Below are 23,512 nucleotides of genomic sequence, written 5' to 3'. Positions count from 1 at the left end.
GAATGTATTTTGTAATTTTACTAAATAAAAATGTATGTTATTTTTCAATAGCTCAAACTTGACTCAAAGTATTTAATGTATAATCAAGTCAATTTGAAAAAAAAAATTCAGCTGTGATCAACAGCCTACTGTTAAACTTCGCAAGCTTCTCTCCATGTGAGAAAGTTTCTCTCTGAATGTGAGAAAAAATTACAATAACCATTCCATCTTCTTTATTTAAATTTTGCATATGAAAATGACTATACCTTTACTCTTCTTTCTCATCTTCTTTCTGATTTTCCTACATGCTCTCTTCTTTGGAGTGCATTAAATAATTTTGTTTTTTGAAACAAATAAAAAAAATTCACAAGAATCTAGCAAAACACAATTCAGAAATATTTGAGTCCATATCAGTGAGAAGTTAAAATAGAGTTTTGAAGCAGGACATCTGAGTTTAATTCCCAGCTCTGTCGAAAGCAAATACATAACTTGAGAACTTCTGTAAAAAGGATTGATGCTTCAAAGTTACTTTGGATCTTTTGGGAAAAAAACCATCAGGCTTCTTAATGGCAGTTTTTAGAAATGCATGGGGATTATTAAGCAGAACTAGGAGTAGTAACCACCATTTGTTTCAAACTGAAATGCATTTTTTAAAACTTTTATACATGTTGTATTTTTTTAGTATGTTTGTGACTTCATGAACCAAAAAACAAAGGAGTAAAATGAAAATGTTACTTTTCACCCTTAAAAGTTTGTTGCTGATATAAATTTCTGAACCGTAATGCCAATTCCAGAAATAAATCTCCATGGGATTAAATAATATAGGCAAGAGCTTTTGTCTAGCTAATCTTGTGAAAGATTAGGAAGTGCTTGTTATTTATAACTGTAGATACATACTATGGTTCATTTGGGATCACTTGGGGTCAATTAAATCACTGACTTTTAAGGAAAGTAAATTTCTTATGTCACAAGATCCTACCAACACTTACAGCTCAATTCTTCAGAGGTGCAAAGCAAGTTTAGCTCTCATTAAAATCAATTGAAGCCTCAGGTTCTCAGAACCCTTGAAATTCAGGTTATAAATGAAGAGTGACATTCTACAAATGTAGAAGACATAAGTTTCTAAAGTTCACAGTATGTAATATCAATTATGCAGCTGTCTTTAAATGTTGTCTGTGGGCTAATCTCAGCACTAATTTTAAGGTTCCTGACAGAAGCTATACTTAAGACATAATTAACTTATTAATCACATCTTAAGTAGTGACTTGCCACATGTTCATTCAAGTAATGGCATGATAAAACCAGGTATACATGACAAAATTATTACACAAATTATATGTAATAGCTTTCTTGCTAGTTCCTATCATGACTGTCATTGAATGTATGGGCAGCACTCCCAGCCTCTGGAGCACACAATGAAGATTGCTGGTCCAGGTGGAGTCCAGGACTGAGATCTCTCTGCACTGGTAAAGTGGCATGTTGGGATCTGATGCTTGACCCCAAAATCACTTCTTCTTCCATGCATGTGTGGCATGGCAGGAGGTGCAACTGTTGGGGGCAGTCATCAGATCCCATCATGTCTTCTTTTTAACATCTGCCAATGGCCTAAAAAGTATCTCTGGGTCAAAAAGTGCTACAGAACAATAAGCATCTGCAGCTGTGTTGGGGATCCTTGTAGCCTTGGCTAACTGATGCACTATGGTGAATTCAAAAAGAAGTTTTGCTGCTTATCAACCAGAAGTACAATGGTTATTCTAAAAGGAAATCTTATGGTATATGAGATTACCTGAGGCTCTAACAAGCATGGGCAACTGGTGCTGCCTCAGTCGGGGGTGGGGCATGTGCCACAAGGGGAGTCCCCCCACGGCTGATCGCAAGATGGTCGATTGCTATAGCCGCTTCCGGAAGTGGGTGCTGGGCTGCTTCTGGGAGTGGCTGTGGCTGCTTCTGGGTGCACAACGCTGCTCTGCTCCCCAGCCAGTGCTTGCAGGGTGGGCACTGGTGCTTGCACCAGTCCCCACCACCCACCACCTAAGTGGAGAGTGTGGCTGGTCAGGGGGTGCACCGGTGCTCTCAGGAGATGCACATACACCCTTGTGCAACCCCTATGTGTCATCACTGCTAAGAAGAATGGTGGAGGTGATTCTACATTACCTATATCCTAGGTAAATCCAAGTAAAGCTTTAGAACTAAACTATCAACTTAGGTTCTTAACACTTTTTTACCATCTTCTACTCTTCCTTAATATTTATATTTTATACTACTGATCTTCTCATCTTTGAACCTCTGTCATCCATTTCACTAAATTAGCACTTTAGGGATATTTAATCTCCTCTCATTACATATTAGCAACCACACGCTATGATAAGATGTGGCTTTCTGTTTTTTGAAGTGGTTATTCAGAAAATAAGCAGGAAACATCATAATGGTACTAGAAAGGAGAAAGAGAAGAGCAGGAGAAAACAGCATAGTTGGGAGAAGGCCAAAATGTGAAGTGGAGTAAGACACTGCAGAAACATGAAAAAAGAGAAAAGGAGAGAAAGAAAAAAACCCACAGGCTTATAAAAGGATAAGAAAGGACTGGAAAAAAACAAGGGGAAAATACATGACAGGGGGAGGAATTAAAGGGAACATACTTCTTATTGGGTGGATGGCAAATCATTAAAAAGTTGCAGTGAAATTAAAGAGAAATGAACCAAAAATATTCAATTATTGTACATGTTCATTAAAGCTATATTTAGACATGTGGGTTATGTGAGAGGTCATCAAATTCAAAAGCTACTACTGACAGATTGTAACCAGTGCCACATTATAAATATTTAACAACAGTGCACATAAAGCTGCAACTAGAATGATAAGGTCACACAAACATAATTACAAAAGATTGGAAATACTAAAGTATATTATTCTGTTTCCTGCTGTATTTATGAGCTCTTTATTTCAGCACTTCAGCCCAGCAGGGTGAATTTAAAAAAAAAAATGTCTTCCCAAAGTCTAATTAAAAGTCCTGAACAATTACATGAGAAGTGCCCACAAAGAATAGAAAAATTATATAAACCCCTACAACAAGCTAACTCACCTAATCTGGTGCATAGTGGAAGGGGTGTGGTTACACGGATGTGGGTTATATCATTGTAAACACTGGATGTGTACAACCATTCACAGCACCTAGTCTACAATAAAATGGCTTGGTTTAAGTTATTAAAGTGGTGTTTACAGGCTTTTGTTAGTGCCAAGAGTTCCAAAGGAACCTTGTATAAGTAACTCAGGGGAGGCGTTGTTCAGGGCTGGCAGTCTGTGGGGGGAAGGGGTGTCCATCCAGGGCTGGAGGGTGTTGGAGAGCTAAAAATAACTTGGTCATGGTTGGGGGTAGGAACAGACATCTCTGGGATTGTGGTGACCATCTGGGTATTCCCAGCCTTGGGTCTGCTCTTCAAACCCGTGTAAACATTTAATAGATTGGGTTACCCCATTCCCATTCTAAATTAATTCAGCTACTCAGGCAAACTAAGTTAAACTGGGCCCAACATTTTTGGCTCAATTATACCCCTCCCAGCCCCTAATGCTCATCTGCACAGATGGGTATTTAGATTGAGTCAATTTAAATGTAACATCTGCATATGCCCACTGTCTATAGCTTATTAGAGCAACTATTTTTTCAAAGAAAGTAGGCTATTACTTGCTGTCCCCTCACGAAGTGGTGCAGCAATAGCAGCCTATTGTAGTGGAATAGGAGTCTGCTACACTTCTCATCCGTCTGCCTTGGGGATATAAACTAATATATAAATGTAAAATTCCCTATATACAGTTATCCATCAGCTGGTGTTTAACCAATTGTAGAGTTTTAATTGTGATCTAATATGGGGGGGAGGTTATTATTATTATTCCAAAAACACAGATACAGTGGTTATATCCCTTTTCTCTAATCTAATAGCTCAGTGTTTAGTGGAACCTACCTTGGATGTGGATGATGCAAGCTCAGTACCTTCCCCTCACACCCAAGGATCCCAACCTACCTTCTATCTCCCAAGGACAGTGCCCTAATCATATTGCTATAAGGCCAGGGGTGCTCAACCTCTGACCCACAAACAAATGTGGTCTAATGAACCATGGTGTCCAGACCAAAGAGCTCCCCACGGGTCATGAAATTCAGACATAGGGAAGCACTGGCAATTAACACTGCTACCCCTCCCTACTGCCAAATCCCCAAGCCCCACAGGGCAAGACCAGAGCCAAGGCTCAATTCTTCATTCTGCAGAGCTGAATCAGGGCCAGACTGCACCCACTGAATTGGGCCCACCAGCAGGATCCAGTCTAGGACTGGACCAGGCCTTGTCCATCTGGTCTGCAGCACAAAAAGGTTGAGTACCACTGCTACAGGGTTCTTAGCCAGGGTCTTTCTTCATTCTTATGTGGAATCTGTGACAAATAACAATGCAAGATTTTGGGGGACATAGAGAAGGAGAAAGAGGAAGTATGACTTGAGCCTAGTGAATAGGGCACTATCCTGAGAGAGGGGAGATCTAACCAAATTCATTTTTGAGCACATATTTGTCTAGAAGCACAGGAAACTCCTGGAGGAATTCTGATTGACACTGTGACCTGACAGTGATCATTCTCCTACATTATTCCATTTAAGGTAAAATTATTTACCTTGGAAAGAAAAATGTTGAGATGTTCCAAACTTCCTGGAAATTTTATCTACACTATTGACTAGTTCTGACTGCATGCTTCACAGTGATTTGCAGAGTCAAATTGAGAGACAGAGTCAGAGATGGATAAATGTGCTTGGACTCCTACTGCTTTTTTTTTTTTTTACCAGTTCCCTGCATTTTCAATAATGGAAAAGTATAAACATCAATCAATCCAAATAAAACTGCATGCAAGATAAGATAATTTCAGTTTTCCCTAAGAAGCTTGTTATTTGAGCAAGGCTTGAGAGAAACCTGCTGGCTTCTTGTACTGTATTTGTTTTTCCTGCTGTTTGAACCAGCTGCATATTTGGTAAATTCATTTCAGCAGTACTGCTAAGGGATTCTGGGCCAAGAACGGAAGGCTGTCTTGAAAACAGAATTAGAAAGACTGCAAAGAAAAAAAGAAAGATGCTATTGTTCAGTTGCCATATTCTTGAATGTAAACATACAGGAGTTGTGCTCCAACTCTTAACATACTCCTTGTTTAGACAAAAGAGAAAGTAGATATTAGGAGAAACTCTACCTGAATAAGAAAGAGAGGGATCTAAGACCCTTGTTACATGTTGCAGTTTGAGCTGCTCTAATGTTAATCAGTGTTAGTGATAGCTCAAGTTTCGAGCAGTCACAAATTCAAGCCATCAGGGACCTTCAGGACTGCAGGGTAAGAATGCCCTCCCACTTCCCATTCTGGGCTTCCCCCAACCCCACAGTTCTGCCCTGCCCCCCATCCCTGGGGCTCCCCTCTACCTCCCTGGCTTAATTTTGGCTCCTGGCACTGTCCCAGGGGAGCCAGCAGGGACAGGAAACCTACCTTCCCAGTCCCTGTTGCTGCCGCTTCAGCCACTAGGCTGCCACTCTTCTCTGGGCTGAGCCCAGCACAGAGAAAAGCATTGGTGATGGCAGGGACTGGTGCAGGCCTGCTCTCCTTGGATATTGCTGGCAGCTTAAAGTAAGATGGGAGACTAGGAGGGGAGCAAAAACAATCTTGGGTGCTAGAGGAGTTGGCCCAACCTGGGGAGGTAGGGCTGATCTGGGCCAGCAGGAATAGGCAGAGAAAGAAAAATTTTTTTGCTGGGTCTGTGTGCATGCACCCCCTCCACCCCACCTATGTCTGTGGGGGCAGGGCTGTGGGCAGGCAGATTGAAGCCCCAGTGGTGAAGGAGGGAGTGGGGCAGAGGCAGGGTTAGGAGCTAGGGTAAATGGGGCTCCAGGGCTGGGCCAGGTCATGGGACAGTTGGAACCTGGGCAGCTCTTCTAGGGTTGTAGAGGTGGTTCCTGCCACTGCATGCACCCGGGCAGAAGCCCGGGGGGCCATACCCCCCTGATCTGTGTGTGGGGCAGAGGTGGCTGCCACTGTGCACTGGCCTTTGCTCCATGCTGCAGCTCCCTTAGGAGTGGTGCAACACCACGTGTCCTGCCACTGGGCCAGCAGGTGACATAGCACAGCCCAGTGGAGGCAGTCACATGGCATCAAGCTGCTCCTTGGGCAGCAGGAAGCAAACCCCAGTGCACAGTGGCAGCTACCTCCATACCACACCCAGATCAGGGAGTATGTGCCCCCAGGCTCCTGACCCCTGGGGTACACACAGCAGCAGGAATCCCCCCACACTTCTGGTTGAGCCACCCAGGCTCTGATTTTCCCATGGCCTGGCTCGACCAGTGCCACATTCACCCCAGCCACTCCCCCTGCCTGTGCCCCACCCCCTCTCTTACAACTGGGACCACAATCTGCCTCCTCCCCACCCCCAAGCCCTTTCCTCTGCAGAGTAGACTGGTATTTTCCTGCCATGCTGCTAATGATCCACACACCAAGCTGCAATCCTGGTTGCATGCATGCCCCTCCCTCCCAACTTGTTTGCAGCCCTACCCGCTACCCTGCATTTGCGGGGGGCTGAGCCCCTTTAGCCCCAGCCTTCCACCACTTAAGCCAGCAGGGGAGTGGAGGCAGGTGGGTTGTTTACACTAATATGTAACCTATAGTGGCTATATGTTAGTGTAACATGAGCTGGGTAGCATGGTTCAGAGAAAAACCCTGCAAGGACTGATGTAACTGTAAGCCACCTATAACTGAAATGCTTAAAACTAAATTTCATGAGTTAATGTGTGGACATTCCAGGGGTTAAGAGCTCCAGGACCTGCCTAAGATGAATGCTTAACAAGGCCCTAAGAAAAAAGATTTCATGTAACGCATCTAAGATCACTTTCATTTCAGAATTTCAAAACTGTATAGGGAAACATGCTACATGGAACAGCACATGCCTTTACCACATTCAAACCCAGGTGATTTTAGAACTGCATTTGGCTGTTCAGACATATGGACAGGCATGTCACAATGGACCAAAAGGCTGTGTAGGCTACACAGAAATCAATGCTGGAATCCGTGTTGACTTGCAAGGGAGAACATGGTTGCTGAGCAGATTTGCTATTAATTCTGCTGCCTACATGGGTCATGGCTGCTAAATTAACTGTCTTTAGTGATATATTAAGTCCTCAAGGTTCATGACAGATTTCGTTCCTCATCTGTGCTGAAGCTGACAGCAGCCATTTCCATTGCTTCTGCAAATCACACTGCAGCTATGGACTTTAAGTGTATGACAGTGACTTTAAGTAGTGTTATAGCTGACGTACAGAATTTGCCATTATTAAAAAAAATAATCAGATACTCAAGTGAGTTATCAGACTTGGTGATTGTGACAGTTTAAAATCCTTTTTCTGTATCTTAATGGAGGCAATTCAAGATATCATCAAATTGTTAAAACATTTGTCTTATTCCTACCTGAACTTGAAGGGCACTGATGGTGATGACCTTATATAGCAAAAGCAAATGAAAACACTCCCTTCCTTTCAGGGTTACCTTAATAACCCTGACTCACTTGCACACAGTTCTTCTGCAGTTTCCTTAACCCATTCTTATCCAGGTGGCCATTCAACTGACACTTCATTCCTGTTTTCTGGCCAGGTACTGAAAACAGTAGTCACACTACAAAAAGGTAAGAAGCTCATTAGTCCATAAATCCCTGTTCCATGATACAGGTCTGGTCAGTCCACCAGACATCCCACACTGTATTATTTTCACCATCCTCATCCCCCAGCTGCTGCAACTGGCCACTTTGATATGCAGTCAGATCTCTGCTGCGTACTGTTTTTCTGTGGTGTTGGCTTCTCCATGGACAGCCATCTTGATGGGATTGCAAGGCTACCAATGGCCCTAAGAGCAATACTGTCAGGAGTCCTGTACCCAAGGTCAAAGAGAAGGTCAAAAGTAAGGTATCAGACAAGGAACAGTCCGACATAGCAAAGACCTCAATAGTGGAGCAGGTGGATAAAGGCATACTTTTCAATGGCTGCAAAGGCATATGAAGGCTGCAGTGGAAGAGCAAACCCAGTCATCTGGGATCTCCTTGCCCCTGGACACAGATTTCTCCTCTGCCAAGATCCATGTAATTACCAATACGTAATGGCCTCCTCACATGAAACAAGTCACGCACAAGCTTCTTCCACTAGATCCGCTGTAGGAGGACCATGAAGGATCACTGATGACTATGTTGGCATTTTTTTGTTTTCATAGATTCATAGATTCATAGATGCTAGGGTCGGAAGGGACCTCAATAGATCATCGAGTCCGACCCCCTGCATAAGCAGGAAAGAGTGCTGGGCCTACATTACCCCAGCTAGATACACATCCAACCTTCTCTTGAATACCCCCAGGGTAGGGGAGAGCACCACCTCCCTTGGGAGCCCGTTCCAGACCTTGGCCACTCGAACTGTGAAGAAGTTCCTCCTAATATCTAATCTAAATCTGCTCTCCTCCAGCTTGTGGCCATTATTTCTTGTAACCCCCGGGGGCGCCTTGGTGAATAAATACTCACCAATTCCCTTCTGTGCCCCCCTGACGAACTTATAGGCAGCCACCAGGTCGCCTCTCAACCTTCTCTTGCGGAGGCTGAAAAGGTCCAGTTTCTCTAATCTCTCCTCATAGGGCTTGGCCTGCAGGCCCTTAACCATACGAGTGGCCCTTCTCTGGACCCTCTCCAGGTTATCCGCATCTTTCTTGAAGTGCGGCGCCCAGAATTGCACGCAGTACTCCAGCTGCGGTCTGACCAGTGCCCGATAGAGGGGAAGTATCACCTCCTTGGACTTATTTGTCATGCATCTGCTGATGCACGATAAAGTGCCATTGGCTTTTCTGATGGTTTCATCACACTGCCGACTCATGTTCATCTTGGAGTCTACTAGGACTCCAAGATCCCTTTCCACTTCCGTGCCACCCAGCAGGTCATTTCCTAGGCTGTAGGTGTGCTGGACATTTTTCCTCCCTAGATGCAGCACTTTGCATTTCTCCTTGTTGAACTGCATTCTGTTGTTTTCTGCCCACTTGTCTAACCTGTCCAGGTCTCATTTATCAATGAGTTCCCTTGTACTGCATGTTCAAATGCTATTGCTTTCTAACAATTGTCTCTGCCCTCACTACTTATTTGACCAAAACCCCATTCATCACGCTCCCTGCCCTGTCACCTCCTAAGAACCCAAAATCATGGATCCAAGAACTAACCTCCCTCCCCATGTCAGGCCAGCAAACTGCAGACTTTGTTCCACTGCAGCCTTTTGAAGTTTATTGAGCTCATAAGTTTATTGAGTTTATAGGAGAGAATGAAAAGCACAAAAGTGAAAATTCTCTCAATCACAAGTCACCTACTTCCTGGGACCCCCAAAGCAATAGTGCCAACCATCCTCCCTACTCACCCCTGCAAAGCATGCTGAGCTGTATGCTCACTAGGGAAGTAAAAGGTTAAATGGTTGAATGGTAATTATATTTATACCATTTGAAGTTTGCTGTTTACCTCCCAGGTGAGTGCTGTGTGCTAAGAGGAAAACAGGTCCAGCAGGTGCTGCCTGGGAGGTGGTGCAGATCTGGGCTGCAGCAGGGAGGTAACTAGTGGTTACCTGGGGGATTAGAGTTGGTCAAATTGTTTGGTGAAGTCAGCAGGACTTACATAGGAGTGAGCTCAATTGGGGAGGGGGGGCAGGCTAACATTAGTTGCTTCAGGGGCTGCATAGACCCAGGTTCCCCCTCTCCCATAGCACCCACAGAGACTCCCACCTTCTGGGACAGCCATGCTGCAGTCCTTTCCCCATCCAAATGCAGCCAGCAGCTGGGTTGCTGCTTCATTCTTTCCACTCAGATGAGGGCTTGCCTTGGTGCCACGGCTCCTAGCAGAGGGTGCTTAAGCTACAGATGGAAGCCTTGGGTGCAATCCTACATGGCAAGTCTGTCCACTACATGCCCCTGGAATGGGAGAGCTGCTGCGGTTCCTTGCTGAGCAGCAGCTACCAGAGCCCATGGGGCAGGCAAGAGGGAGGGATCGCCTAGGTTTCAGTGTGCCCACAGGCCATAGGCACTGGTTAGGCATAGTATAGTATAACTGTCCCAGCAGGTGGAAACTCCTGTGGGTGCTGCTTGCACCCAGTTGCATCCCTGTTGCACCCAGTGGCATCCCTGCCACTTTGGCTTCACCACACAACTTTGCCTGGATCTCCTCTCCCTGGTATCTGCTAGTCACCTCCCTGCCCCAGCAGCCATGCGAAGCTGCAGCTTGGATCCATGCCACCCCCCCAGGCATCCCTTTTAGAGCCACTCCCACAACAGCAGGCACTACTGAGCTGGGGACCCCAGGAGCCTGCACTGCTGCTTCTGGTACTGCTGCTTGTCTGCTCCTGTACACTCACCATATGGACCCTGCTGCAGCCATGGGTTACAGTCCCAGCTGGTGGCAAAACTCACCACAATCCCACATATCACCCTTGGCCCTCGCTCTGCATGCCACCCTGCCCCTCTGCCAGGGAACCATTTGACTCTCTGATATAATTAGAGAAGTTTAAATGGGTAGTTTTTAAAACAATATTTACATCCCTAGTACTCCTATTGCCTAGTATTGGAACCACAGTATTTTACACATGATTGTGAACCAGCTCTCAATCTGTGTCATTTTGGAAGAGTTTGATTGTTACATGTGTCTGCACCAACAGTCACTTACACTGAATGACATTCACCATGATACAGTTGGTCAGCATGTGTGTAATTGCCAAGCCATGAGATAGCATCCTCAGTGGAAATGTGCAGTTCCTGTAGTCCACTGCAGAACTTAGTCAGCAGGCAGTCATTGACAGTATGAGACATGGTGTGTGTTTTGCCACAATTACAGTCTGGGTGGTTGTGAAGACCCCAACAGTGGAGGTTTGCCACACACAGATCTTGCCCTGTCCAGAATCTATTCAACATGGCCCCCTGACAGTGTGGCAAGTTGAAGCCAGGTAGGCAGACTGTAGGATCTGTGATAAGGAATTTGTTTCATGGTGATGTCAGCCTCCGTTCCTCAGCTGGAGTACAGAGAAAGCTGATAGGTCTTCTGTCCCATTAAGCTCCACACACAAGCTAAATGGGGTTCTGCTGATAGTGTGTGTGTGTGGACTTTAAATCTTGCTGTAAAAAATTATGTCTGCCAGGGATACAGAGATGAAAATATACAATGACCAAAATAGAGGGGCAAACAGAGATCACATTTCCAGGTATCCAGGGGCTAAGTGTGTCAAAAATACTGCCTGCAGGATGGTTACAGCCCATAGAGCCCTGGCCTGCAGTTCTGGCTGTGGGTCTCAGATTGGACCCACATGCGTCACATGTTGCACCCAACCCCACATACTGTATGCTGCGTGTGGAGCCAATCTGGCACATGCCATAAGCAGGGCTGGAGCAGGTATACTGATTACACACGAGGCCATACCCTGCATGCAGCACAGAGGTCTAGTTCTGAGCATACACTGCATGTAGCATGCAGGGCTGGTTTGAGGCATATGCTAGTGGTAGCACCCATGCCAGATTGGCCCTGCACAGTGAATCTGGTGTGCAGGACTAGTCCCTGGGCCCAATCCAGCCTGTGAACCAACCACACATCCCTCATCTGCCCCACAATAGCAAATGAGTTTGATACCCCTGGCATACCCTGTATAGTCCCAGATATGCTAACACAGCTGGCCATTCCACCTGCCTTGTCCTAAAGGAAGTTCTGTGAAAAAGTTGGGGAGTTTCTTAAAGGAAGGGCATTTCTTTGGGCAAGAAACCCTCCATAGGTTTCGAAAATTGCCTGGTGCTGCGTCACTTGCAGTTGTATAAGCAACAAAATGTGAGTCAGCAGTGAGAAAATGGTGGCAGTGTGATTTTGAACTAACACATATAGAAGGTATTTTTGTTCAGAAGTGCACCACCACCATTTTCTACACACTAACATGCCGTTCACCACTTATACAACTGCACACAGCACAGCACAGTTTTCATCAGCTTGTGTGCAGAGCAGACTCAATTAATTATGTTCCAAAGCACCGGCTCTCTGCTGCATTGGGGGACAAAAAGGTATGTGTATAAATGCCCAAAGATATTTCTGAACTTATACATCCACTTCATCCTCACATACAACAGCCTCAGTTTCAATAACAAACACTTACTTCAAACCATGGGTATAGCTATGTACAACAAAATGGTCCCACAATAAGACAAACTTTTTATGGACCAATTGAAAGAAGAAATTCTCAAGAACTGCAACATCAAACCCACACTATGCCTAAGACATATAGATGGCATTTCCATCATTTGGACTGAAAACCTGGATTCTCTGATTGATTTCCATCAAAAATGTAATAATCACCCCTCCATCAGACTATCTCTGGAATACTCCAGCACCAATATTCCCTTTTTAACAGTATGATCAATATGCAAAATGATGAAATACAAACCACCATATACAAGAAACCCATGGACCAACATACTTATTTACACAAATCAGCAATCACCCTAAGCTCACCAAGAAAGCTATAATATACAGCCAAGCCTTCCAATACCACTCAATTTTCACTGAGGATAACACCTGCAGCTGTCACCTCACAAATCTCAAAAGGGCTTTCACCCAACAAGGACACTCCTCCAGAGAGATAGATCATGCTTCTGAAAAAGCCACCTGAGTACTATGTGAAGAATTGCTGCAGTACAAAAAGAAAATCCCCATGAATTACACACCATTAGTTATGACATACCATTCTTCCCTGAAACCTATACAGAAAATTGTCAAATAATTGCAACCTATATTAAAAAAATACCCAATTCTTAAAGAGAACTTTCCAGAACCACTCATACTAGCCTTTAAACAGGCACTGAATCTCACCAACCTCATCACCAGAAGCAAACTTTCTATGGCCTAAAGCATACCAAATAGATCTATAACATGCCAAGATGTGAAATGTAAAACCTGCCAACTCATCTTCACAACTCCCACAATAACTAAGCCCCACAACAGAACCAACACCACCCACACCTCCAGAAATGTAATCTCTTCCAGTGCACTGAATGCCCTGATGGAAACTATGTAGGAGAAACCAAACAACAACTGCATACCAGAACCAATGCATACTGAAAATCTATCAAAAACAAAAATACCAATTACCTGTGGGTGCACACTTCTCACAAGACAACCATTCTCTCTCCAGTCTCTCAGTTCTAATCCTCAAAGGGAATTTACAAAATACCTTTCATAGACAAGCCTACAAACTTCACCTCATAAATCTGCTAGATACAAAAAACCATGGACTCAATATATAAATTGGATTTATAGCACATTATAACCTGTCTGCCATCCCAGGTAACCTATGTACATTTTACTAGCTAAATTTTATCACCAGCCAACATTTCCTTCTTTTGTGTTTTTTTCTGTACCCCTACTTACTTGCCTGACACCCGTTAATGCCTATCCTCTCTGATCTTCTGTCATGTATTTGCATTTTCACAGACCTGCATTTTGCATATTGGTTAAAGCTTTTATTCAGCCCTAGAGAGTACACAGACACCAGCAGACTCTCCCTCTACCTAAAGAAGGGTTCTTGTGCCCAAAATCTTGTAAAAAAACATTTTTCCCAACTATTCAGTTGTTCTAATAAAATATATCACATTTATCCAAGGAACCTTGTCTATCTATCTGTCTAAGTGAGTGGTTCTCAATCTTTCTAGTATTGAGATACCACTTAATAGTCTAGGGAAAATGGCCTTGGAAAATGCTGTCTTCTAGTTTTCATTCATTTTTTGACTCTAGAAAAATAATAGCACAATAGGTCTTCTGTTGCAAACAACTCATAAAGATGAAGCAGGTCAGAATCTCCTTTTGGAAGTACCAAATGGATGGTATGGATCAGCATGGGCAGTTACTGCACTGTGTGCATGCTGCATGGGTTAATTTTGCTGCTACGTTGCTGTAGCAGCATGCTATAGCTGGGCACCACTATGGTGACATAGCTGGGAAGCACATGTAGTCACACATGATCATTATATCCCCATAGCACATTGCTACATCAGTGTAGGGCAGTATGTAAATGCACCCTAAGTGATGTACATAGAGATAAAAATGGCTGAATGGTTAAAATGAATGATGGATACAAGGGCTAACAGTTTCAAACAAAGACCCCTAAATGTTTAAATGCAAATATGAGCCTCTACACTTATGTCAACATTGGCTGATTTACAGAGCTGTAAACATGTGGGCTAGGGACAGAACTTGTACATAAACCAGTATAAGTGATCAGAAACCAGTTCATAACTGTAACACAACAGACGTTAAGTGCACATAAACCACTTTCAAGATGGCCAAAACTGGTTTAAGATAAACTTGGATAGATGGAGTATCAGACTTAATTGATTTAGGTGAAATTGGTTTATTGAACTAGATCCCCTCCAGATTCAAGTTAATTCACAGTCTCCCAGCATCCTGGGTGCTTTGCAGCCCACTTTTTTTCTTCTCTGTTCTTAGTGGCATGTCCACCCCCTTCCTTCCTTGCCCACCCCTGCCACTCTCTCCAGCTGTAGAGGAAACTGGGCTTAACTGGGGACAGTGGAAGTATTTTGAGTGTATTTGTCCTCCTTGCCTGGTCCCACTGTGTATTCCACACCAGCAGGGTCAGGGAAGGGAATCCATCCACCTAAACTGCCACTGTTCCCAGATGATCCCAGCTCCTCACGAAGCCCAGCTAGTATGCTCCAGGAACAGCTCTGGAGCTCCCCTGCCTCCAGGGCAGCTGAAGACATAAACAGAAGTGCAAAGGGGAGGGAGAAACAGCAGAAGAGGGGAGTTGAGGGAAATGCATGTGCCACTGAGCATGGAGGAATGGAGTGGGGGTGCCGTAAGTGGAGGTAGCTGAGATCCTTACTTGACTTGGGGACTTAAAAGTCCTCAGCTGCTTCTATTGTTTTTTTCCCTTAACCTAAAATAAACAATGGTGGTTCCAGTTCCCGTTTACATGAAGATTTCTAACAAACACAACTACTTCATGAACATAAAATCAAAGTCAAACCCTGAATGATATCGTCTTTTTGTCAAACAAAATATGTTGTAAAAGTACTGTACAATTGTCAATCTTTTCCCATTTCAAATGGCCTCGCACTGCTGCAAGGCACTGAGAACTCTTTTCATAGCATAAAAACTGGGCATCTCCACTTTGACCAGCTAGGGGAAATAACCCTCTCCATTTTGCATGATGGATCCAAAACTAGATGTTATAAAAAACAGTTCCTTAGATCAAATTTATCTTTGGTTTAAGCCTACGTAGTCAGATTTTATTTACAATGCTGCTGCTGCTATTTGGAATTGTAGTATGAAAGTCATGTGAGAAAAAAATGCAATATAGAGTTTAATTATAGCAGAGTAAATTTGTCATGCCCTCAGAAATGGAAAGAAAACTTTGACTTCTGTGAGCAATGCTATTTATATCAAAACATGCAATAATAAAGTATTGATCCAGAAGCTGACTATTCCCTTCACAATTGTGCAGTGGTAAAAGTCAGCCAGAAAAGAAGAAGTCAGATCCAGATACCAGGAGCTGAATTACCCTGATGTACATGCATTCTTGAATACTTCAAAGCTACCCCTGATAACTCTTTACCACTCTTTTTCTCTCAGCTCTGAAACCATGGATGGAACAATCTGACAAGACCATTATTTCACTGCAGCAATTTTCAGCTATGGAGTGGACTCTTTGTAGAAGGTAAAATTTAAAGGCACAACTAACTCCATACTCTGTGATATATATAAAAACAATCAGTCCTCTAACATCATGTCGATGGAGACACATTGATGCAAAAACCTTTGGAATACTGTGAAATAGCATTGCTGCTACTAAGACGCCATCTAGTCTTCTGGATGAATACACAAGCTCATAATTTACAACTTAATCTGTATGCTAGAGAATCCAGCATATTGAAATATTTCAACAGATCTTCATTTAATTCTGCACTGGATTGGAAAGAAGTAAAAAATCAACATGTCAAAAATCCCCATTTTTTTTCCTCCACAAAAACAATGCTTCTCTTTTCTGGCCACCCTTAGGAAATAGGCTTTGGCTTTTTCATCAGTCTTAGGCAGTAGGGTTTGGCTTTGTGAAGCATACATTCAAGCTGAAAACTGGATGACTTCCTCATTCCCACATTGTAGGACAAACTACATTGCCTTTAGAATAAAGATAGGAGTTAAATCATCCAAAAGACCTTAGAAATATGTGAAACTGTGAGAAACCTAAGAAACATTACAGTTTATACCATATTACATTTCGAAGAAAAATGAATACTGAGGTATATGAATCACTGATGACCATCATGAACCAATGTTTGCCAGCAGTAACGTTTTTTTCCTCCCCAAACGGTCTTTTTTTTTTTTTTTTGCTCTTACACTCCATTTTTCCAGTGTATGACAGTAAGAGATTCCATTGCCTTCAAATAGGTTTAAAAGAGTGGAGCATCTGGTCCTATTACAGTAGTCAGAACAATTACAACTAAATAAGAAAATGAATGAATGAATGACAAATGTTGAGAGAGACCCCTGAGGACAAAATAAAAATATGCACCAGTGTCATTTAAGAAATAAAACATTTGCAATTTTCTATTTAAACAACTTTTAGAGTTCTTTTTTTTTCAGGAAAGGGAGGAGGGCTTAAAGTCTTCATTGAAGGGCAGTTAAAAGTCAACATACTCAAAATATGATTGATAAAAAAGGCTGAACAGAAAAAAAATCTAGCAAACAACATGTTTTGTCAAAAAAAGAATTAGCAATAGGAAAGATGAAACTACTAAAAATTGAAATCAGTGTTTGACACACAAACTTAATAGATTTCATACATATTGTTAGGGCTGGAAGAGACCTCGCAAGATCAACAGGTCCAGCCCCATACCAAAAGGGCAGAAAGTCACCTGCCAGATATATTGTTGTGACTTAGGAAAAAGCACTTTAGAGATCAAAACATAGCTTCTGCTTGATTTAATTCTTGCAAGTCCAGAGAAATGTAAAACTGAGCATTACACTGGATGAAATGTACAGTTATAATCAAAGGCTACAGGAGTGGCATAACACCAGAGGAAAAAGTATACCAATATGATACATGCCACAGTGAAGTGCAATGGGAATCACTATTGTATACCGGTACAAATTACACCAGTATGTGAACCAAAAGGTAAGAAAGCAGCTACCGTGGGGTTTCATAATATCACAGTTGGTAGGGTCAGAAGGGACCTGAGCAGATCATCAAGTCCAACCCCCTGCCATGGCAGGAAAGAGTACTGGGGTCAAACAACCCCAGCAAGGTGTTCATCTCACCTCCTCTTAAACACCCCCAGGGTAGGGGCCTGCACCACTTCTCTTGGAAGTTGGTTCCAGATCCTAGCTGCTCTGACAGTGAAATAGCACCTCCTGATGTCTAGCCTGAATCTACCCTCTACCACCTTGTGACCGTTATTTCTTGTCATTCCTGGTAGTGTTCAGGGGAACAGGGATTCCCCCAATGCCTGCTGATCCCCCTGACTAGGTTGTAAATGGCCACTAGATCCCCCCTCAGCCTTCTCTTGTGGAAGCTGAACAGGTTCAGGTCCCGTAGCCTCTCCTCATAAGGCCTGCCCTGCTGCCCCCTCATCATGCGAGTGACCCTTCTCTGAACCCTCTCCATGTTGGACATCCCTCTTGAAGTGCGGCGCCCAGAACAGGATGCAGTACTCCAACTGCAGCCTGACCACCGTCACATAGAGGGGGAGTATCGCCTCCTTGGACCTGCTTGAGATGCATCTGTGGATGCATGACAAGGTACGGTTGGCCTTCCTGACCGCGTCCCCACACTGCCGGCCCATGTTCATTTTGGCATCAATTATGACTCCAAGATCCTTTTCTGCCTCTGCACTGATGAGAAGGGAGTTCCCCAACCTGTAGGTATCGTGCTGGTTCTTCTTCCCCAGTTGCAGTACCCTGCACTTGTCAGTGTTGAAACCCATCCTATTCTCATCCACCCTCCCCTGTAACCTGCCCAAGTGGGTAGCTATGAGCAGAGGCAACCCAAGCAGGGTGCAGGGCCCAGGGCAAATCAGCCCATTTGGGGTCCTGTCCCCACTCTGATCCCACGGGTCCTGGATCTGAATAAGCTGCCACTGTCACTGGTGGCATCAGTGAGGGCGGGGGGGGGGGAATAGTGAGTGGCTGGATGCAGAGACACAGCTCTTCCTAGCTTTTTGGGGCCTCCCAAAACGCAGGGCCCATGGCAGTTGCCCTGATTTGCCCCTTTTCTAGGGACAGGCCTGGCTATATGCAATAGGTACAGGGCCTTTCCACGAAGTGCAAATAGGTAATTGCCCATTCATCTTCAACAAAACAGCTCTCTCAGGATGATCTGCAAACCAATGACACTTACACTGGTGTAATTTATACCAATGAAGTTTCACCTGATTACAGGGTATTGCTACATCATGTTGGACAAAGCTATTTCAGTGTAGGAATTTATGTCCCTTCCTTTATTTTACACTAAATGTAATATACTTATTGGCATAGGTATGTTGTTGCCTAGGAGTTAAATTTTCAGATGATTTGGGAACTACTTAGGCAACTAGCAAGAGCTAGTCTTACAAAGAACTCTCAGGAGGCCTATAAACAAGCCCAGAGGCTGCTCCAATCTTCTGTAAATACAGCACATCGGAGAAGACTCAATTAATTGAATCTACTGGAACATGGTAATTACTGTGCTCCAACCAGCATTCATGTCTTATGCATCACCATCTCTGTGCTTCAAAATGGTGGTGCTTCAATATTTATAGTTTCAGAGTTTCAGAGTTTCTAGGATCGGAAGAGACCTGAGTAGATCATTTAGTCCGACCCCCTGCCATGGCAGGAAAGAGTACTGGGGTCAAATGACCCCAGCAAGGTGTTCATCTAAACTCCTCTTAAAAACCGCCAGGGTAGGAGCCTGCACCACTTCTCTTGGAAGTTGGGTCCAGGTCCTAGCTGCCCTGACTGAAGTAGCGCCTCCTGATATCTAGCCTAAACCTACCCTCTGCCAGCTTGTGACCGTTATTCCTGGTCACTCCTGGCGGTGCTCGGGGGAACAGTGACTCCCCCAATGCCTGCTGATCCCCCCTGACTAGTTTATAACAGGCCACAAGATCCCCCCTCAGCCTTCTCTTCTGGAGGCTGAACAGGTTCAGGTCCCGTAGCCTCTCCTCATAGGGCCTGCCCCGATCATGCGAGTGGCCCTCCTCTGGACCCTCTCCATGCTGTCCACATCCCTCTTGAAGTGCGGCGCCCAGAACTGGATGCAGTATTCCAACTGCGGCCTGACCAGTGCCGCATAGAGGGGGAGGATCACCTCTTTGGACCTGCTCGAGATGCATCTGTGGATGCATGACAAGGTACAGCTGGCCTTCCTGACTGCCTCCCCACACTGCCGGCCCATGTTCATCTTGGAGTCAATGATGACTCCAAGATCCTTTTCCGCCTCTGTGCTGACAAGAGGGGAGTTCCCTAACCTGTAGGTATGGTGCCGGTTGTGCCTCCTCAGGTGCATCACTTGCACTTGTCTGTGTTGAATCCCATCCTATTCTCGTCCGCCCACCCTTGTAACCTGTCTAGGTCTGATTGTAGCCTGTTGCTTCCTTCTAGTGTGCCCACATCCCCCCACATCTTAGTGTCATCAGCAAATTTGAACACTGCGGGCCTGAGGACCGAGCCCCGAGGAACCCCATTGCCCACGTCCTTCCAGGTTGAGAAGGATCCATCCACTACCACCCTCTGGGTGTGGCCCTCCAGCCACTTGGATGCCCATTTGACTGTGTGGGTCTCAACACCACAGTCGCCCAGTTTCTTAATGAGAACAGGGTGAAAGACAGTGTCGAAAGCCTTCTGGAAGTCCAGGAAGACTATGTCCACTGCTACCCCTGCATCTAATGATCTGGTAATCTGATCGTAAAAGGCCACCAGGTTGGTCTGACAGGACCTGCCACTGATGAGCCCGTGTTGGTTGCCCCTAAGTCCCCTGCTGTCCCCTCATGGATGTGTGCCAGAATAATTTTCTCAAACAGCTTGCCTAGGATCGAGGGACAACTAACTGGCCTATAGTTTCCTGGGTCCTCCTTCTTCCCTTTTTTGAAGATGGGAACCATGTTGGCCCTCTTCCAGTCCTCCGGCAGCACACCAGAGCACCACGAGTGCTCGTAAAGCCATGCCAGGGGTCCTACAATGACCTTGGCCAATTCCTTTAGAACTCTATGGTGGAGATCGTCCAGACTGGCTGACTTGAATATGTCCAGTCCTTCCAGAAGCTCCCTAACTAGTTCCTTGTTAACCCTTGGCCCAGGTGTGCCTCCCCTGGAGCCCGAGGGGGGCCCAGCAGAGAAGTGGCTGTTCTGGCCCCTACTTAGGAAGATGGATGCAAAGAAATCATTAAACATGTTAGCTTTATCTTCTGGTGTGACGACCAAATTTCCCAACGTGTCCTGCAGGGGCCCCATATTACCCGGGATCTTCTTTTTACCCCCTATGTATTTAAAGAAGGACTTCTTATTGTCCTTAATCTGGGAAGCTAGTCCTAATTCCATCTCTGCCTTGGCCTTCCAGACTGCCCCCCTACATCCAAGAGTGACTGCAGTATAGTCATCCCTGGTGAAGACCCCTTCTTTCCATTGGGTGTACGCCTCCCTTTTAGCAAGGAGACATTCTTGGATCCTTTTGGTGAGCCATGGAGGCTTGTGTGCCCTCCTGCTCCCTTTGATCCTCATTGGGATTACCCTCCTTTGGGCTTGGAGGATCGTCTCCTTAAGAAGCGACAACTCTCCTTGGACATCTGGATCCCCTCCCCTCTGGGACCTCAGCACTTCCCCAACTATCCTCCTTAGCTCGCTGAAGTTTGCCCTCCTGAAATCTAGGGCTGCTGCCTTACTGCAGGCCTTTGCCACCTTGTGTTGGATGGTGAATTCCAGCAGGCAACGATCACTATCATCCAGGTGGTCGAGCACCCACACCCCCTCACCAGGTCATCACCTGTGGCCAGCACTAGGTCCAACAAGGCATCTCCCCTGGTGGGGCTGTGCACATCCTGGGTTAGATAGAGGTCCTGCAACCTGTCTAAGAACCTAGGTGAGTGGTCAGACCTGACTGACTGCTCTTCCTAGCAAATGTCCGGGAAGTTCAGGTCCCCCATGACTACCACATCCTTAGCCTTCACTACCTCTGTGAGCTGACCTAAGAATTCCTGGTCAAGCTCTTCTGCCTGGTTGGGAGGTTTGTAGTAGACCCCCACCATTAAGTCTCTTTCCCCTCAACTGCCTTGTACTCTTACCCAAATCACTTCAGAGTGCCCCTCCTCTGACTCCTTGCTAATTGATGAGGGTGTGTACTCCTCCTTAATATAGAGTGCCACACCCCCACCTCTCCTTCCTATCCTGTCCCTCCTGTACAGCCTATAGCCCTTGACATTCACCGCCCAGTCATGCGCTGAGTCCCACCACGTTTCAGTGATCCCCACTATGTCTCGGCTGGTGTCAGCAAGTAGGAGGGTGAGTTCCTCCTGGTTGTTTCCCATACTATGAGCATTTGTGTAGAGGCATTTGAGGCCTCCTGTGGATGTGTGTACTGACCCCCTAGTCCCAGCGTTGCCCTGGCCCCTATCTCTTACCAGTTTATTCATTTTGCTCATTCGTCTGGGCTGGACTGTAGTTGTGGGTGTTGTTTGGTCTGGCAATCTGGTGTTTCCTCCACCCTCATCTTCCCCTTTCCCCAACGAACCTTGTTTAAAGCCCGCCGGAGGAGGTCCGCCAACCTAGAAGAGAACACATGCTTACCTTTAGGGGAAAGGTGGAGCCCATCCCATCCCAGCATGTCTCTTGTTGTGATGTGCCGGTCATGGCTGAGGAAGCCAAAGCTCGCCTCGAAGCACCATTCCTGTAGCCACCAGTTGGTCTCTGCGATGCACGTTTCATGCCGTCTGCCTCGTCCACTCACTGGCAGGATAGAAGAGAAAACCACCTGTGCGCCCATCTCCTTCAGCATGCACCCCAGAGCATGGTAGTCCTCCATCAGGCGACCAGGGCTCCTCCTGGCTTCATCGTTAGTGCCCACATGGACTAGGACCATGGGGTAATAATCGGTGTGCTGGATTATGGTTTGGAGCATCCCTTTCACGTCCTGAATTGGGCTCCAGGTAGGCAGTATACCTCTCATGCCGAGGGGTTCTGGCGACAGATGGGGCCCTCCGTACCTCTCAGGATGGAGTCACCAGTGACGATCACGTGACACTTTCTCCTCCTGGCCTGCTTATCTCCTTCAGCCTACACGGGACATGGTGAGCGTGGAGTTGTGTCCTCCCCGGTTTTATCCTCTCTTTCCTCCTCCTCCAGGGCTGCCAGGGCAGCCGGACTGGAGGAACAGGTGCTGCCATGTTATGAGCAGCCCTGGCACGGGAGGTGACTGTCTGCCACTTAGCAGTGGAGGACTATTCTTGAGGTGCATCCTCCTTGCTCGTACAATCCTGCAGGGAAAGAAAGTATCTGTCAATTTCTTCCTCTGTCTTTAATGAGCTTTACATAAAGTGCCCCCACTGCCATTTCGAAGCATGGGGGCGCTGATACATGAGATGCTATGGGCGCTTTAATTAGAGCGGTTCTTAGAGCCGCTTTAATTAAAGCCCCCCACACACACTCCTGGAGCACAAGTAAAAATGCCCTTAGTACCTCACAGGGCAGATAAGGTGTCTCCTAGGGTGGGTTTTTTATTTTTTTTGTGGGCTTCTTTTTTTTGTTTAAGTGCTGAAGAGCCCACTAATTAAATCACAGGAGTTAGGTACACACACACTTTTGAAAATCCCAATTGATGCCAATCTACTTTTACCCCAAATCCCTTTTTTTTCTGTATACCCACTCAATTTATAATGAAATGGGAGTGATGGGTGAATCTTTTCACATAACTACTTTTTCTCCAGTGAAAATGCAAGGTAAACATTGCCCCCATATGTGTTATTTTCTCCATTTTTTTCACTTCTAAAAGGTAATCAACATGGCCAGTTTTAACATTCTCAAAGCAAAACAGTATTTTTTTTTCAATTTAAAACTGGTTTAAAATATTTCTTTAATTTTATTTTTTTAATGTTCCAGATAGGGACTCAAGACTTTTATTAAAAAAACAAAACATTTAGAAATTGAATTTTTAAGTTCAGAAAAAAAAAACTACCTTTTTTTGATGTTCTGAAATGGAGCCTCTCCCCTCAGCATATTAAAATCAATAAAACAAAGCCCCTATTTTTCACTCAGCTCTCCTGAAAAGGCTTCATTCCTGAAATGTATATTTTCCATTTAAATAAAAAGGTTTAACTTCACTGAGACATGTTGCAGCGGTGTTGTAAGCTATTATTTATAAGCAGCAAGAACTACTTAAATGAACAATCTGTCAGCATTTTAATTTATTTTCATTATTGCTAAAATAATTTCAAGCTTGAAATTGAAGAAGTGGAAT

Source organism: Crocodylus siamensis, chromosome 3, assembly GCF_052110815.1.
Source record: "Crocodylus siamensis isolate JL-2025a chromosome 3, ASM5211081v1, whole genome shotgun sequence".
Taxonomy (NCBI): Eukaryota; Metazoa; Chordata; order Crocodylia; family Crocodylidae; genus Crocodylus; species Crocodylus siamensis.
This window is presented reverse-complemented; position numbering follows the sequence as displayed.